Source organism: Amblyomma americanum, chromosome 7 (assembly GCF_052857255.1).
Source record: "Amblyomma americanum isolate KBUSLIRL-KWMA chromosome 7, ASM5285725v1, whole genome shotgun sequence".
Lineage (NCBI taxonomy): Eukaryota > Metazoa > Arthropoda > Arachnida > Ixodida > Ixodidae > Amblyomma > Amblyomma americanum.
Window position 1 is genome coordinate 1,789,557 of NC_135503.1, and position 16,949 is coordinate 1,806,505.

The 16,949-nt window shown below is 48.3% G+C and overlaps 1 long non-coding RNA gene across 2 annotated transcripts in view; it reads left to right on the top strand.

Moving 5' to 3' along the window:
* LOC144096893 (uncharacterized) overlaps positions 1 to 16,949 on the top strand; it is a 112,119-nt gene that overhangs the window by 37,561 nt on the left and 57,609 nt on the right. For both annotated transcript variants that reach the window (XR_013306861.1, XR_013306862.1), the window contains exon 2: positions 2,097 to 2,208. This is a non-coding gene — a long non-coding RNA (uncharacterized LOC144096893). The remainder of the gene's footprint in view (positions 1 to 2,096; positions 2,209 to 16,949) is intronic.

The window sequence follows — 16,949 nt, forward strand, 5'->3', positions numbered from 1 at the left end:
ATGAGAACAGAGACTGCGGACGATGGCCGAATGGGGGAGACATGGGAAAGCTCTGTTTGCTTTGGCTCTGGTTCGGATCCTGTCGAGGCTTTGGTATGATGACGTAATTTTTTCCGTTGCATAAAATTCGGACATAAAATTTTGAAATGTTCCAGGAGCGTTCGGATTGGTGTTCGACCACAGCTCCACTGGAGGCGCTGAACAATGTTGGCATGAGTTTTCCGGGAATGGTAGCTAAACGCATTTCATGTCTAAATATCCCCCACGCGCAGAACAGTCCTATCCTTAACGACGACTTTGGTGGCCTGTGTGGACCCTCCGTGGTGGCTCAGGGGTTAGGGCGCTCGGCTCCCGGGTTTGAACCCGACCGCGGCGGCCGCGTTTCGATGAGGGCGAAACTCAGAAAGGCGCCGGAGGGCTGTGCGATGCCAGTGCACGTTAAAGATTCCCAGGTGGTCGAAACTATTCGGGAGCCCTCCACTACGGCACCTCTTTCTTCTCTCACTCCCTTTCACCCCTTCGCTTACGGCGTGGTACAAGTGTCCGCCGATATATGTGAGAGAGATACTGCGCCGTTTTCTTTCCTAAAACAAAAAACAATTTTCGCTGGAGCAGCGTCACCCGCTGGGTGCGCCGCACTCTGTTTCGCCAACCACACCGGCCAAAATTTAATTAACTCTGTTTCGCCAACCACACCGGCCAAAATTTAATTTAAAAATTAAATAAATTAAATTTTGGCCGGTGTGGTTGGCGAAACAGAGTGCGGCGCACCCAGCGGGTGACGCTGCTCCAGTCAGCAGAGGAAAGGCAAGCGAGCGCACTAAGGTCGTTGCGCTCTTGAAACTGTGCATGCAGAACGATGAGGCATAATAAAAGAGCGGCATAGCCGTTCATTCGTCCTCGTCCTGGCCCTGGAGGCAGGCCGGCTTCAGTGATGTAGCGAAGTGAAATAAAACAACTACGCAGCCATTACGGGCCACATTTCAAAACTCGCCTTAGCTGGTGCGGCTTTATCGGCGCAGCGCGAAGCACGAGGACAAGCCTGGCTTTCGTGTTTCGCGCTGCGTCGGTAATGTCCAACCAACGTGGCCTAGCTTCCACTTTGTACGGTTTCCTTAGCGCAAATGAAGAGGACTTCATGTTTACTTAATTCAAGGAAGAATTGAAATGAGCCATTTCAGCTCAGAGCAACCCTCAGCCGGTCCTTGGGAAGGAGGGGCTCAGAGCGACAGGTAGCCCTTTATACCTGTCTGATGTCGGCAATATGTGCAAGTATATATGTCTAAATCAGAAAAAAAGAAGAGCAAAAGCACCCCTATAAACATGTGTTTATCTTGACATATGCTTATAGTTTCAATCGTCTACGTGGCTTGGAAGAAAGCCACAGCTTGTCTAACAATGTGAAACTGTTTACGGCCCACTGGCAGCGTTGATTTTTCGCACATCAGTGTAGAAGAAGGGTACGAGTACACACCACCTTATGCAAAGTGAGCCACACGGAAAAATAATCTGCCCAAGCCGTGAAACGTGCACGCTGCAGATGCTGTAACATGACAAAGCCGCCATTGTACCAACTCGGCGTCACCGCTGCCGTCGGAGCCACCCTGCTGCGCAAGCGCATAGCGAGCGGTTATGTGGCGAAGAAAAGTAGGGCCACAGTTAAGCTGCACCTTTGAGGGCATGGCGCGATACACTTAATGACTCCCTTAAGCCTCACACACAGTCACTGCTCTTCATTATCACAAGTATCATAACACAGTTTCTACATTCTTAACTTTTTACTCTTCCAGACTGCAGTTTACGCGCATAATGTTACTCAAGTTAGAATCTCGTACCGCGTCTCTAGTTGCCTTTGCCTCTACTAGTTACCACTCCATCCCCTCTTCCCGTTTTACCTAGCCTAGTACTTTGGCCCCCCTTGTTATCATTTAGCTGGTAGTGTGTCTCGCTGGCAACAGAAAGGTCGTGGGTTCGAATCTCGGCTTATACTTACGGAAGTTCTTGTTTACGTAAAATTTAATAGCGTAATGTTATGTCGTTTGCGACGCGCGCTTACCCTTAATTCCCATTACGAATTCTCTTCGATTTCATTCCAGGCATCCACGCGTGACGTGGGTTTCCGAACACAACAATGCCGCCGGGGACAACTCCGGGCTCTCCGCTCAACGGGAGCCTTGAAGCTGCCTCGTGAAAACGTTCAGGAGTGAGGTAAGGAAGCGTGCGGGTAGGAACTCCTCTTCCCGCCTACGCTCCAAGGCAGGCCTCACAAAGGCTCCTTAGAGAGGCGTATGACCGAATGAAGGCGAGCCGCTATTAAGGCATCCTCAGTTGGGCAAGAAGCGTTCTAAAATTTGTCCTTTAATCTTAGTTTTGTCGTCCCTCCCGTTACCTATCCTCACTTTTGCTGTCACAGCCACTATACAGCTGCTGAAAGAAACACCATTAGAGGAAAGGAAATACCCGCCACGGCGGTGGAGTGGTTAGGGCGCTCGACTACTAATCCGGAGTTCCCGTGTCCGAATCCTACCGCGGTGGCCGCATTTCAATGGATGCGAAACGCAAAAGGCGCCCGTGTGCTGTGCGATGTCAGTGCACGTCAAAGATCTCCAGGCGGGGGAAATTATTCCGGGAGCCCTCCACTACGGCACCTCTTTCCCTCTTCTTTCACTCCCACCTTCCTTCCCGCGTTTCGGGTGTCCATGGACATGTGAGACAGATGCTGCCCCATAAAACACGGAAAGTAAATCTCGCGGGCGTGGGAAGAACAACAGTCACACGTTATTCGATTTCTTAGCGTACAGTCGCGAGTAAAAAATATCAGCACAAATCACTGGCGATCAGAATTTGTATATCTCGCCACGTGGCGCTGCGGTTTGCAGTGGGCTAGGCAAGTTTTCAGATACCTGTACATAAGGAATGTTGACACGAAATGGACAAAGCGAACAAGAAAATTGACAAGCAAATATCTGGACAGCAGTAGGGGGGCAAGTCAGCAATCATCGGTTAAGAAAAAGGTTAAAGAAACAGAGAGAGCCCTGTGGAAAACAGGGATGCTGACGAAATCGGCACTGGGAACATACAGGATCGTCAAGCAGGAATATTGCCAAAGAAAATATCTATGATAATTGTAGGGGAAGCTCTTTGTTGTTTGAGGCCAGGACGGGAGTTTTGCGGGCTAAGACATATGAAATCAGGTACCCCGAGATAGACACGTTGTGCGTTGCGTGCGGAGAGGAGGAGGAAACGGCTGAACACTTGATACTTTTCTGTAAAGGGCTTCACCCTACAGTGGAAAGCAATGGGGCTTATTTATCAAAGACATTGGGGTTTAGGGACGGTGAAGGGAAAGTAGATTTTAAGCGGGTAGAAGTAACCAAGAGAAGGTTATCTGATTGGTGGCTAAAATCAAGACAAGAGAAAAATTTCATAAGTCATGGCTAGGTGGCTTGAGCCACCGCCCGATTTAAACGGTTCAGCCTCATCCATCCATCCATCCATCCATCCATCCATCCATCCATCCATCCATCCATCCATCCATCCATCCATCCATCCATCCATCCATCCATCCATCCATCCATCCATCCATCCATCCATCCATCCATCCATCCATCCATCCATCCATCCATCCATCCATCCATCCATCCATCCATCCATCCATCCATCCATCCATCCATCCATCCATCCATCCATCCATCCATCCATCCATCCATCCATCCATCCATCCATCCGTCCGTCCGTCCGTCCGTCCGTCCGTCCGTCCGTCCGTCCGTCCGTCCGTCCATCCATCCATCCATCCATCCATCCATCCATCCATCCATCCATCCATCCGTCCGTCCGTCCGTCCGTCGGTCCATCCATCCATCCATCCATCCATCCATCCATCCATCCATCCATCCATCCATCCATCCATCCATCCATCCATCCATCCATCCATCCATCCATCCATCCATCCCTCCGGCCACCCACCCACACACCTGCTTATCGGGCCGTTTCCATATTTGCAGCATAGCGGGGGGGGGGGGGGGGGGGGGGGGCGGCGGGGGGGCGGCAGGAAGTAAGCTTCATGAAGCGTGCCATCGCCCGAGCGTCGAAGTGCCGACCCTACTTGACTGTGCATGCGGCTTTTATTGTGGCTTGCTTGTCATGAGCACAGATGGCTTCTTTTTTACTACTGTTTTTTTACGTCCGTGATGGTTTGTCTAAAGGAACTCGCGGGAGCAATAGATGATAGCGCTGCTTTCAGTCAGTATTACACAAGCTCGAAAAACAGATAGCGTTTATTGCCCCGATGCAACTAATTCACACAAGTCACTTTGTTGGGAAAGTGCAGTAACAATATTAACAGGAAAACTATCCCATCAATTCAGGAAAAGAAGGAGGATAGCCAGCTTGCTGTCGTGATGCGGGAACAAACACGTCGTTGCCCTAATGGCGTGCATAGGCCCCACCGACCCTCAAAACGCTTTGAAGGCGCTCAGGGAAGGAGTCTAACAGGCTGCTTGCAAGGTCAGGAAGATCCTGTAGCCTGCTCCATTCCTCTTGAACCACCGCCCAAAGTATATCTGGCGATGACTCGTGCAGCTGTCTTTTAGCTAGTCGCGTTTTCGTTAACCCCCATATATTTTCAATTATATTGAAATCTACTTCCTTGGGAGGCCATGGCCGCTCCTGGATGCAGAGCTGTTCAAGTAGTTACCAAGCACAGCGTGGCTGCTCGCAAAAATAACTGCCAAACAAGCAAAAAAACAACTATCCTATTCTTCACCAGCTGACTGCGGGAGCGAGGCTGCGTTAAAAAAGAGAGAGGGCGAGACAGAAAAATAAATTTTGCTGGGCCGTGACAGTCCGCTGAACCCCCCTAATACTGCAGAATGGGGACGGCGCGGCACTCTCGTTATCAGCCTCTTCGTCAGCCGCAGCGCCACGCGTTGTCATTTCGGCGCTCCGGTGTTCCGTCATGTGCACTAATCTTTTTTACTCACGACTGTACCTAGAGGTAGCAGGACTAACCTGGACGAAGAAGCTGAGCGGCTTAGCAAGTTGCAACTTAGTTAAAATAAATATTTAGATATATTCGCTCATGAATTTGCCACCAGTACATGTTGCTACACTGTTCAGAGGGATAAAAATTCGGCAGAGGCACTTTACACTGCTTACGTGTGAGAATGCGAAAGCATAAAAGTGCTGAGCCATGCAACGTTGCAGGATGACTATGTCATGACTAGGAGTACGAGGCATGACTATGCATACTTTGTACAACCTGTATACACTTTACATTTTGCCTCATGCTATACCGGTGGCGTCACACGCTCCTATGACACCACCCGAAACGCTGTACGACAAGCGGCTTCACCACAATTTTGATACGAAAGCCTGGGAAGGCATACAAATGAAGGTTCATATGTCGTCGGTTCGAATCCGTGTCGCAAGTTAGCCTCAAGCTTGGCTGGCACATGTAGCTATGTGCGACGAGAAAGTGCATGACACCACCGGGAACGCGGCATGACAGGTGGTTGCTTCACAGTTTTGGTCAGGTGTTCTATTTCATGCATTTCTTATTAGTCTAATTTTTTATTATTAGTAAAGAATCAAACAGGGTCTTGGATTACTGCAAAAGAATAACCATTCTGCTTGGAGGCATTCCATCAGTGCCGCTCCACAATAGCGTATGCAACTGCAGACTCAAGTCCAGCAGCCGCACCCATTTGTTATTCTGTCTGTCTTGCATCCATTATGTCTGAGACCTCCCGTATAATTCTACTGTTCAAAACTTCCGGAGCCAGGTCTGAGTGTAATAGAAAAGAGCCCATCAGAATATATAGCCTGTGGAACGATTACAAATGGGAAGTGATACGTCACATGAAAAGTGACGTGATCTCTGTGCTGTGTACAAGGATGAATGAACAGCAGTGTGGCTGGCGAGACGCCGGTTTAGGCGCGGTATTTCTTTTTTGTATTTTCTATTTCTTTCCGGTTTGGTGCTCAGTGACTCCTGCGCAGATTTGTTTCCGCCGACATCCATTTGTCAGCTTCGAGCACAAAAAAGTGTGACATCGAAGAGGACTCCTGCTGGTCCGCTTTGGGCGCAGCTTGTGTTTATAGAAGCAGAGGCTATTGTATTTTTGCCTCTCATGGAAAATGCGGTCGCTCATAACGAGGAAAGAGAAAGAACGTAGAGCCAAAAAAAAAAGAAGACTCAGAAAGACAGAGACGCACACAGCGCACACAAACACGTGGCGCTGTGTGCGTCTGTCTTTCTCAGTCCTTGTCTTTTTTTTTGCGATAAGTTTCTTCGCTGAGTAATGAACCAACAATTCTGAGCACCCACCTTTGTGAAGCACGTAAAGAGAGAGAGAGAGAAAGACAAACGGAAAGGCAAGGAGGTTAGCTAGGCAGCGCCCGGTATGCCACCCTACACGTGAGAAGGGGAACGGAGGGAGAGATAGAAAGGGGACAGAACAAAGGGAGATGATCACTTTTCCACATGTCCGTTGGCCATTACTTACAGGGTACACAGGGCACACATTGATAGTTCCCAACCTTGCACTCAGTCCTGAGTTCTTCAAGAACTTGAAAAGTGCCTTCAAAGCTCTCCTCTGCGGTGAAGTCTTACTCCAAGGACCCAAATCTTAGCTTCACAAAGGGGCCGAGGATCTAAATGGCGGAGTGTTGCAGCCAGGAGTGCCCGCTCACGCTGAAACCGAGGGCAGTTGCAAAGAAGGTGTTCTATAGTTTCGTCGCACCCACACAACTCACACGCAGGAGAGTCCGCCATTGCGATTAAGTGGGAGTAGGCATTTGTGAACGCCACTCCCAGCCACAGGTGACACAACAGCGTAGCATCGCAGCGGGAGGGGCCGGACGGAGGACTTAGTTGGAGTAAGGGGTCAACGCGGTGCAGACGGCACGTGGAGTTGCCAGTAGAAGACCATGACGCTAAAAGCTCTCTTCGGGCAAGCAATCGCAGATGTCTTGCTGCGTCGGCTCTTGTCAACGGTATCTGGACAATGTTGGCACTGCCGTGAGCCGCTCGAGCTGCAGCGTATGCTGCGTCGTTACCGACAATGCCAAAGTGTCCCGGTATCCACTGGAAGACGATGTCATGACCCTCTTCCTGCGCCTGGTGTTGGAGATGTCTTAATTCAGCTACGAGTTGATCGTGATCGCCATGGCGTAAAGCAGAATTAAGACACTGTAGGGCTGCTTTTGAGTCGCAGAACACAGCCAATTTGTGGGGTGTTTGTGCACCGATGTACTGCACAGCCGCACGAAGAGCGGCCAATTCTGACCCGGTGGAGATTATCCCATGCGAAGTTTGTTGGATAATACTGGTCTGTCTAGCAGGAATGACCACGGCGTAGGTTGAACTTGTACCTGAGACCGAACCATCTGTATACACATGAGTGCGGTTACTATATGCGGCGTGGAGTAGGTAGAGTGTCAACTTTTTAATGGCCGGTGTCGATAAGTACGATTTTTTCGTTATGCCCGGAATTGTAAGGCGCACGCATGGCTCCCGCAGACACCACAGCGCAGAGGAAGGCCGTGCTGCCGGGGTGAACTGCGATGGGATGGACGACTGGTGGGCTGCTATAACATTTGAAAACGCTGCGTGTGGTCTTTGATTCGCTACTGACACAAGGTGGTGCTGGGGAATCCTTGTTAGATGCCGTGTGTGGATCCGCAGGGTGTCAAGGGTTATATACGTCGAGAGTGGGTAGTCCTGGGCGATTGAAATGGTAGCAACTGTTGATGCGCTGCGTGCGCTGCGAGGGAGACCCAGGCTTGTGCGAAGTGCCTGACCTTGTATAGTTTGGAGTGCACGCAAATTCGTCTTGCATGTGCTTGAAAGAACTGGCGCACTATACCGCAAAAATCCCCCAAAAAGTGCTCTGTAGAGTGGCAGCATTGATAAAATCGACGAGCCCCATGATTTTCCGCTAAGAAATATGAGCAGGTATGTGATAGAGATTAGCTTTTTCTTTACAACGCTGCAATGCGGGCTCCATGATAAATTTCGATCTATATCAATTCCTAAAAAACGATGAGATGCGCGATAGGCAATGAAATGACCGTCAATAGTTAGCGGATAACGAGTCATAATTTTGGGTGTAAATGCCACTATAGCGCACTTCTCGGCTGACACCCTCAGACCTTGCTCTCAGAGATGAGAGGAAGTTATGGTTGCTGCCCTCTGAAGTCTTGCTGGCACCTGGAGACGCGTCACAGAGCAGGCCGAGATGCAGATGTAGTCGGCATACATAGAGATATGGGCGGTATTAGGTAGATACTCCTGGAGTCTTATAAGTGTTAGATTAAACAAAGTAGGACTGAGCACTCCACCCTGGGGCATGCCCCGGTTGGTGTAATGCACGGGTGTGGAGCCATCTTCACACATGATAAAAAATGCCCTTTCGGTCAGATAGCTTCGGATCCACCTAAAATATCCGTCCACCTATTCCAACAGCCTCTAGCGCATCAAGGATGCCCTTATGTGTCACGTTTTCGTATGCACCTTTGATATCATGAAAAAGTGCCGCGCACAAGCGCTTCTGTCGCTTCTGTTGCTGTACTGTGGACACAAGATCAATGACGTTGTCTATAGAGGAGCGACCACGTTGGAAACCCGCCATGACATTAGGATACACGTTATTGGGCTCAAGGTACCATTTAAGACGCGCCAGAAGCATTCTTCCATGTGTGCATTCTTCCAAGCTGTGTCAGGCCCCTGAAGCGCCGCTCAAATTTGAGGCAGTCCCTTAAATTTCCAACAAGGAGGTGGTCGGATTCAACTTACGTGGTGTTTCGTCAAGCCGTCTTTGCAGCGATTTCTGCCCGATGTGGGTGAACAACTGTGCGGAATTCTATTTTTGTATTCAGGAATCCACAAAGTGTGTGCTTGATGCGCGTATTCTTTCCTGATACCTCAAGCTGCCATAACAGTGGTAGTGCTTTCTCTGTGTCATGGAGTGGAAAGCCGTCACTATAAAACCGTGAAAATGCAGAATAATTCCTAACATTTCCTTGCACATCGGTTTTTGAGCATACATGATGGAGTATCACTCACGCTGTAGTCAGTATTTCCGAAAAAAAAAAACGCCCATCTAGTGTTTACACATCAGTCAACGCGCTCAGACTCGTACTGAGAAAATAGCGAGAGTGAGTCGCACGGAAGGCGCCCTGGCAAAAAAGATTACATTACCCTAAATCAAAAAGAAATCAATGTTGCAACAATTTGATCAAAAATAAACTTACTGGTCTTCAGATTAAAAACCATTCAACCCTAATTTGGCACACTCAGAGGTTCCTCAACTGGCTTCTCCTTTTCTCGTTTTACACTGGACACAATAAGTTTGTCACAACTTTGTTTAGAAAAACGGCGTAGCTCGCTCCTAGTTCTCAGTTTTCCTGCTGGTAACCAGCCGAGCACACCAGGAAGATAATTGTATTTTGATATGAATAAAGAAAGCTACTGCATCGCGAGTTGTAAACAAGGACCATGATAAAAAAAATTGCCAGTGGCTTAGCTCGGCTATGCCAGGATATACTAAGCGAGAGGGACGTTTCCCTGGCTGAGCTTGCTGTGGTCACTGTATGTTTAGCAATGAGAGACATCGGGTACACACATCTTTTATTCATTTTGCTTGACAGAGACGAAGACTGCCCGATGATCTGTGAAGTAGCAAGCAGAGTTGTCAATTTTGCCGATACAGTATTTTGATTTGTTAGAGCCTCTTTCGTATAAAAGCGCTATTGTTGTTCCCCATTGTGTAGTCTGGACGTGAGGGTCCGAAGCTAAATTAAAGTCAAACTTTTCTTTCATACACTGACTAAGAGAGTCCTGTTTCCTGTTGAAGTCACCCAAAGTCACACAAAACTGCAAAACCGTGCCGTAGGCTGGTGTACACGTGGCAACCACATCAATCGTCTGCTTGACAGATGTTCCCGGTGCCACGTAGACTCCTTGGATGATAATGCCGCTCTCCAGAAGCCGACCACAGCAGGCTTCCCCATTATTCACCGCGATCGAAGGGAGATGTCTGACAGCGGTGATACCTTGTTTCCCATACGCACAGACTCCAGCGTTCTTATTCAGTTCAAGACGACTGGCGTCAGCAACCAAGCTATAGCCGGGGATTGGGAGAGATTGGCATTCCGTGGTAAGACCAGTCTCTGTAAACACGAGGACATCAGCTCTGGTTTGTAGTCGGTCTGAATACACATCAGTTATGTGAGCTCGCAGTGGTCGAACGTTCTGTAGAATTATTGTGGGAACTGTGGCGGAGTTTGTGAGCAGCGCTTCGCAGCGCGCATAGGCCGTGCCAAGGGCGTGCTGTTCGAGGCGCTCAAATTCGATAGCCAATGCTCTTTCTTGATTGCTGAGATGATGATAGAAGCAGTGACGTTGTTCCTTGTTCGTAAGATGCAAGCCTTGAATGCCAGTGACACGGCTAAACGCCACGTAAACCAACTTGTGAGGATGGTTCTTGCAGTATTCATAAACCACCGTGTCAAAGGTTCCGCCCTGCGATTTATGGATGGCCATGGCACTGGCCGGAACCAAAGAGAACTGCATCCTGTTCATTGACACGTGTCTCAATGCCTTACTCTTAATCGTAAAGGACATTGTTCTCGGATCGATGGGAACCCAGAGTCCGTGCCGTCTTACGCCCACACGGCAACTTATCTTTGCTGTAGTTACGGTGCGTATACCCCGGCAGGACATGCCGACCACACTCTTCTTCACTGAATCGTCCACGTCTCTTTCGATTCCCATAAGCGTGCCAACCGTGCCATTGACCAAGCCATCTGTCACATCGATATTCTTGACGAGCATGTACGGTCTGTTGATTAAATTAAGGCAGTAAACGTACTATGACACGGCCTCCAATTTCTGTTCAGAACAGATACGATTAACAAGACTTCCCCAGGGGACCTCTAACCGTGTATCACACACTTCGTACTATGCTGCTCCTGTATTGTACATGTATTATACAAATATCAAAATTGTACACATACTCTGGTTGAAGGCTTTCTTCCGAATGCTCGTGATCGCTTGCTCACTAACTTCTAGTTTCAAATATTTCTGCTCATTGTTCCCATAAGGTGCCACATGGTGTATCAGCTGCACTTGGATTATAACGCAACCGAAGCTTAGCACCACTGCAACAGCTCCTCACTGCAGGCACGAACAAGTCACTGCACTCGGAGTCTGTGCTTGGCACAGCAGCCACAGGTCTCACTGGCGGTGGAAATGTTTCCTGGGTGAAACTCAAAGCTCGAGACGGGATTGCCTAGGCGGCCGACGATACGAAATCCATGTCCCCAATGGGCCGCGACGCAACCTTTCGGACGTGTAGCCAGTTGTTTTCACGATCAGTGCACGAATGTTCTTCACGCACGCCGTACTCCATTTAAAAAAGCAGCGCGACAACGTGAGATCAGGCTTGGACATCTTCAGCCGTGCAGTGTGCCGCCATCACTTCCCCGCCGTGTCTTGAGGCGATCCGAACCTTCAAAGGGGGGCTCGACGGGCTTTTGAGAGTGATTTACCTGCGTGCGTAGCAAAGAAAAGTTAACCACCAATGGTTTTACCTCAGCTATAAATAAAGGGCAAACTGTTTACCTACGTTATGACGATGGCGGTGCCTGGGCTTGACTCCTTGAGCCGCGGCTCTTCAACACTGCCTCTTGCAGCATGGTTCTGTCTTCCCAAATTCTGTACACTTTCCTTTTGTCTTTTGTGACGAAGCTCGTGTGCACCACACGGAACCTCGTGACTATCACACATGTCTATGCGCGGCCGCAGGTCGACGCTTACCGTGCAATCGCACACATATCGAGTGGAAAAGGTCGGCGCCGGACACTTCCACTTTTGCTACGTCTACCGCCGTCTGCCCGCACCGCGCAGCCTGCCCACAAAGTTCGAATCAATCAATCAATCAATCAATCAATCAATCAATCAATCAATCAATCAATCAATCAATCAATCAATCAATCAATCAATCAATCAATCAATCAATCAATCAATCAATCAATCAATCAATAAATAAATAAATAAATAAATCAATATTTTATTTCTTCCTCAGAAAAAGATTAACGAAGGACGAGGAGGGCTCGAATAAAAAAGTGGAAGTTTCCACTTGACGAGCTTCGAGTCCCCTATTTACAAGGCATACACAGTGGAAGATTTAGAAATATACATCTTTATACATTAGAAAGTGTAACAGTCAGTACGTATAATATGCAATACAAAGTAATATACACTCATTCTCGAGCCACAAATAAAAGTCAATATATACAAGGCAGCCATGGTAGCACACCAATTTTACAATGGAAAGAGAATTTCTAAATATATGAAACAATTTCATACACGCTCACTCTCGCGTTACAAAGAAGGACTTAAGTATATTGTTGTTAATGGCGCTTATCTTTATTCCCTGACAATGAATGTGGTTTAGTAGGGTCGGTAGGGCATGACGGAGCATTTATTCAGAAATTTTAAACGTGAGTAAGGAATTTTCCAAATTATATTGGTGCGTGTATTGTAGTGTCGTGTTTGAGGGGCCAAGTTTGCAAGTGTACGGATAATTTCATGAGAGTCATGCTTAGATCGCTTTGCAAGGTAGAATGAGTACATATGATGGATGGAAAGAATGTCAGATATAATGAAAAGTTCGGGCGTGTGTTCACGATAATGAACATTTGCTATGCTGCGGGTCGCTCTTTTCTGTAGGAAATGTATGCGATTTAAATTACCAATTGTTGTTTTGCCCCACACTAAGAGACAGTAGTTAACATGTGAAAGGAAAAGTGAATTGTAAATGTGTAATTTAACAGCCGTCGGTAAGTAAGATTTATATTTAGTTATGACCCCAGCAGCTTTCGCTATCTGTGTGGTCACGTGGTAAACGTGCGTGTCCTTGGACATATTTTTGTGAAAGTGGACACCAAGAGATTTGACAGAATCTACGATTTCTATATCTGCGTCGCCTAAGGTGAACGTCATCTCTGGAGCGCTGGCTGCTTGTCTGGTAGTGAAAATAATTGCCTTTGTTTTATTAACATTAATCTTTAAATAATTTATTGCGCTGCAGGTGGCCAGTTTTTCAAGAGGGTTGTTTATTTCGGATTGAAGAGAATTATAGGAACGACTGCGAAAAAATATTGTCGTGTCGTCTGCATATGTTACGTATTCTGCGTTGCTACTAATGCACGTAATATCATTTATGTACAAGTTAAATAATAGGGGGCCAAGTATGCTTCCTTGGGGGACACCTGCTTTTATTGGTTGGCAAGTGGATAAAATTTCCTGCATGGAAACGCACTGCATTTTGTTTTCAAGGTAAGACTTTAAGAGTTCGAGAGGTATTCCACGTATTCCATATACTTCCAGTTTTTTTAACAAAGTAACATGGTTTATGCTATCGAATGCCTTCGAGAAGTCTATATAGACACCTGCAATTACATATTTTTTTTCGAACTGTCACTCATGGATGCCGATTAAGTTGCCATTACATCAGGGCTGGGTTTAGGCAGAGAGAGATTGCATGCAGGTGAACAGAAGTATCTGAACGGCCGACCACAGTAGTCAAGGGGACCAAAATGGCGTTAGCCTTGACATCATGTGCATGTTCCCTCTCATAGAGCTTTCGAAGAAGCCTCTAGTTCGTCCTGGTCCCGAGTTCTAACCACAGACTACCACCTATCTGAAGCAAGGCTAGCAGATGTGAGAGCGAGGTCGAATGAAATCGATCAATTCAGCCTCGCTTGGACATCTGCTTGAGTTTCTGGTTAGCTCAGTTGATAGAATGACTTCCCCAGATAGGCGGCGGTTCCAGGTTACAACACCGGACCAGGACAAATTTCTCTTCAACTGCGAAGCTTCTGTGTGGCCTGCATAGCTTTCTTTTGTGTCCGTATGGCTGCCCACGGGTGGATACTGATGAGTAATTGCTCCCTGGCTATTTAAAAGTGCAAGCGGTTGAATCGACGCCTAAAGGTACGTGGTTGCTCCTTTCCAAACGAGAGTAACCTGTGCAGGCTGTCTTCGCTCATGGGTTAACAAAACGTCTGTCATGGTCCTACCCTAAAGGAGCATCTTCTGTTTAGTTTTGTAGGACTAAAAGTCAACTGTCGTTGATATGGCTTGCGCTCATTGCGACATCCCACTCTCTGCGCACTTTCTATATCACGGTCACAAACGTTCACAACTAACACATCACTAATATCTAACACATCCTAACACACCTTGCACACCCAACACTCCTGAGGAAAGGTGCGCGCTGGCGGCTTTGAACAAGAAACAAAAAAAAAAATTGGATGGGACACTTGGATGAAACTCCGTCTAACGGGGTATGACGCTTTAGCGTAATCGGTTAATGCCCATACATGCAGAAGGTCAATCTCTACTTTACATTCATAGATCCCTGGGAGTCCTCATACCCCTCCTGGAGCAGTTGTGCAGCGGTCAAGCGATGCGGCACTGCCCTGCGATGGCAGGTACTGCCGGCGGTGGGCCTTGCGCGGCCAAGGTTGCTCTTCCAGAGCGACCAGTCAATAATTTACCTGCTACATGACACGTGAGGAATTTCCTCACTATCCGTTGAGCAGGTTTTGATGGCGCAAGGTCACGTGACCTAGGTGGCCCACCTACCTTCTGGGTTGCTGTCTGGGCACCACCTGCCAGAGTCGTTATTTTTTGCTCGCAACGCCGACAACGCGGAATCCGGATTTTCTGGACTGCGGGACCTTTGACGCGATAACGCTGCAACGGTTCACGGCGATACGCGGGCCTCTTCGGGACGATGGAATGTAGGCGCTTCTGAGGAGGCAAGACATTGAGCAGGTTGGGACAACCTGAAACAATGAAAAGTAATAATTCTCTGCCTGCACCACAATCCAGTTCAAAAATAAAAGAAGATGCCCAAGGGTAATGGCGAGTGGACAAGACGACGCGCACATGTTCGACCACTTGTGCCTTGCCTTCTAAGCAGCGCGTGCATTCGATCGCGCTAATCCAACTGGCCCTTTGCTCCTAGGCTCGTTACCTGTTCAGCAAATGTTTACTAACCAGGCGTGCTTTGTAAACAGTGGAGAAGATTGACGTTCAGGTGACGTATGGTCACAATAGCGTCAGTTAGAGTCAAATCCCGCGAACAGAGCTCCACGCAGCACGCCACTCTACGTTATCCACAAGTCACGCTAGGGGCACCTCAGGGCGAGGAACCGCATAAGTGGCGCGTGCGCCGGTCGCGACGGGACACAGCCCCAGATAAGCGAGAACGGCGACTCGAAAACGAGTGGGTACGAAACTGGAGGGGAGAAGACATATGAACTAAAAACATGGTGTCCTGCGCGCCGCCAGCGCGCAGTAAAAAGAAACAAAAAAAACAACAACGCGCAGTGACACGCTTGTGCCATTCCGGCGTGCGAACATATCGTTTGGACAGCGCTCGGAAACAGATGGTGCCATTTGTGGAGGCGCCTGTGCCCGTGTTTTTCTTTCCTTTCTTCTCCTGTGCCTTTTTCTCCTTTATTCGGTTCTTAAGCACCTGCGTTATTTCAAGCGACGCTATTTTGTGCGCATTTCTTGAGGTGTGCTTGTCTATCATTCCGGCCGGTCTTCTTTTCTCACGCAGCTGTGCACCATTTTGTGTTTTATTTTAGCATGGCAGGCGTGGGTTCGTGCATCATCTCTACAGCCTGGCCTGTGCAGAGCAGCACCATTTTCTCTGAAAGTACAGGGGGGAAGCAGCGTAAAGCCTGCGATGTTCTCAAATGTGAGCTGCGTATCGCCGGCCCTACTTGAGCTGACGGCTCTTCTCTTTTCAATGATCCTTTGATAAAGCAAGGCAGTCGCCAAAGCTATTTTCCAGAAGGCTAGCACTTATGCATCGAGCTTGTCGCGGTTTGTGATGCGATGAAGATTATTCGACCTCTATATCGTATCTATTAGTTTATTCGCAGCAAAAAAAGCTGCAGCCACCGTTGGAAGAGGAAGCGAACAAAATTCCAGCTCTCCATCAGACATTAATACGAGCAGAAAGCACGTCTAGGAAGAAAGCATTGTACAAAAAGCGCATTTCGTCGTCTTCATGCCCCATCCACACTGAAATTCACTTTCAATTATCTGAGCTCTATTTATCAGAATGATTTTGTCAACCTCACGATTACGGGCCCATTTTCCAATGTGTAAATAAGAGGCTTCCCCTTTGAGGCAAATAGCAGCAACTACCAAAAGCTACAGCTCCCGGGCATCCTTGAAATAGCACTGCCAGATTGACACGCTTGGCGCACGGCGTACATTTCTCAGTGCAGATACAAAACGGGTAGACTTAAACTTTCACGCCTGGATGCGGCGGCATCCATCAAACTGCTGCTACTAAAATACGCAAGCCACTACGCTTTATAGCCTCTTGCTAGAGTGGCCCCGCGAGGAGCCCGTGCGGCACACTGGAAGCGGGACTGCTCCCTGCAACCCAGGCAACCTTTCCTCTTTCGGACATGATCGTTGGCGTTATCAGCGAGATTCTCGAGAGGTCCCTTTGAAGACGTCCGCCTGCTTCCTAAACATTCTAGGCTAAAAGGAAGCCTGAACGTTGAAATCTTGTTCCTGTCGTGCACACCCACCGGCACGCAGGCCTGCACGCCATAGGCCGGTAATTCGCAAAGCGAAAGGGAGCTTAACGAGATGCGTAAAAACCGCAGTCTGCCAGAAAAGATGAAATAAAGAGAAGTGTAACGCAAAGCCACGTCGTGGAGTGGGATACAATTATGACGCAGCTCGTTCGGCAGCCATGATGATGCTGCTCACGTCACGCCATAAGTCTTTAGCTGCGGGATCCCAGACGCCAACTCGTTCCAACTTTCTTTCCGCTCGTACTTTTTTCTCTCACTCCGTTGGCCTGTGCTGCGGACAATTAGTTTAGCTGCTGAAACCGACGCCG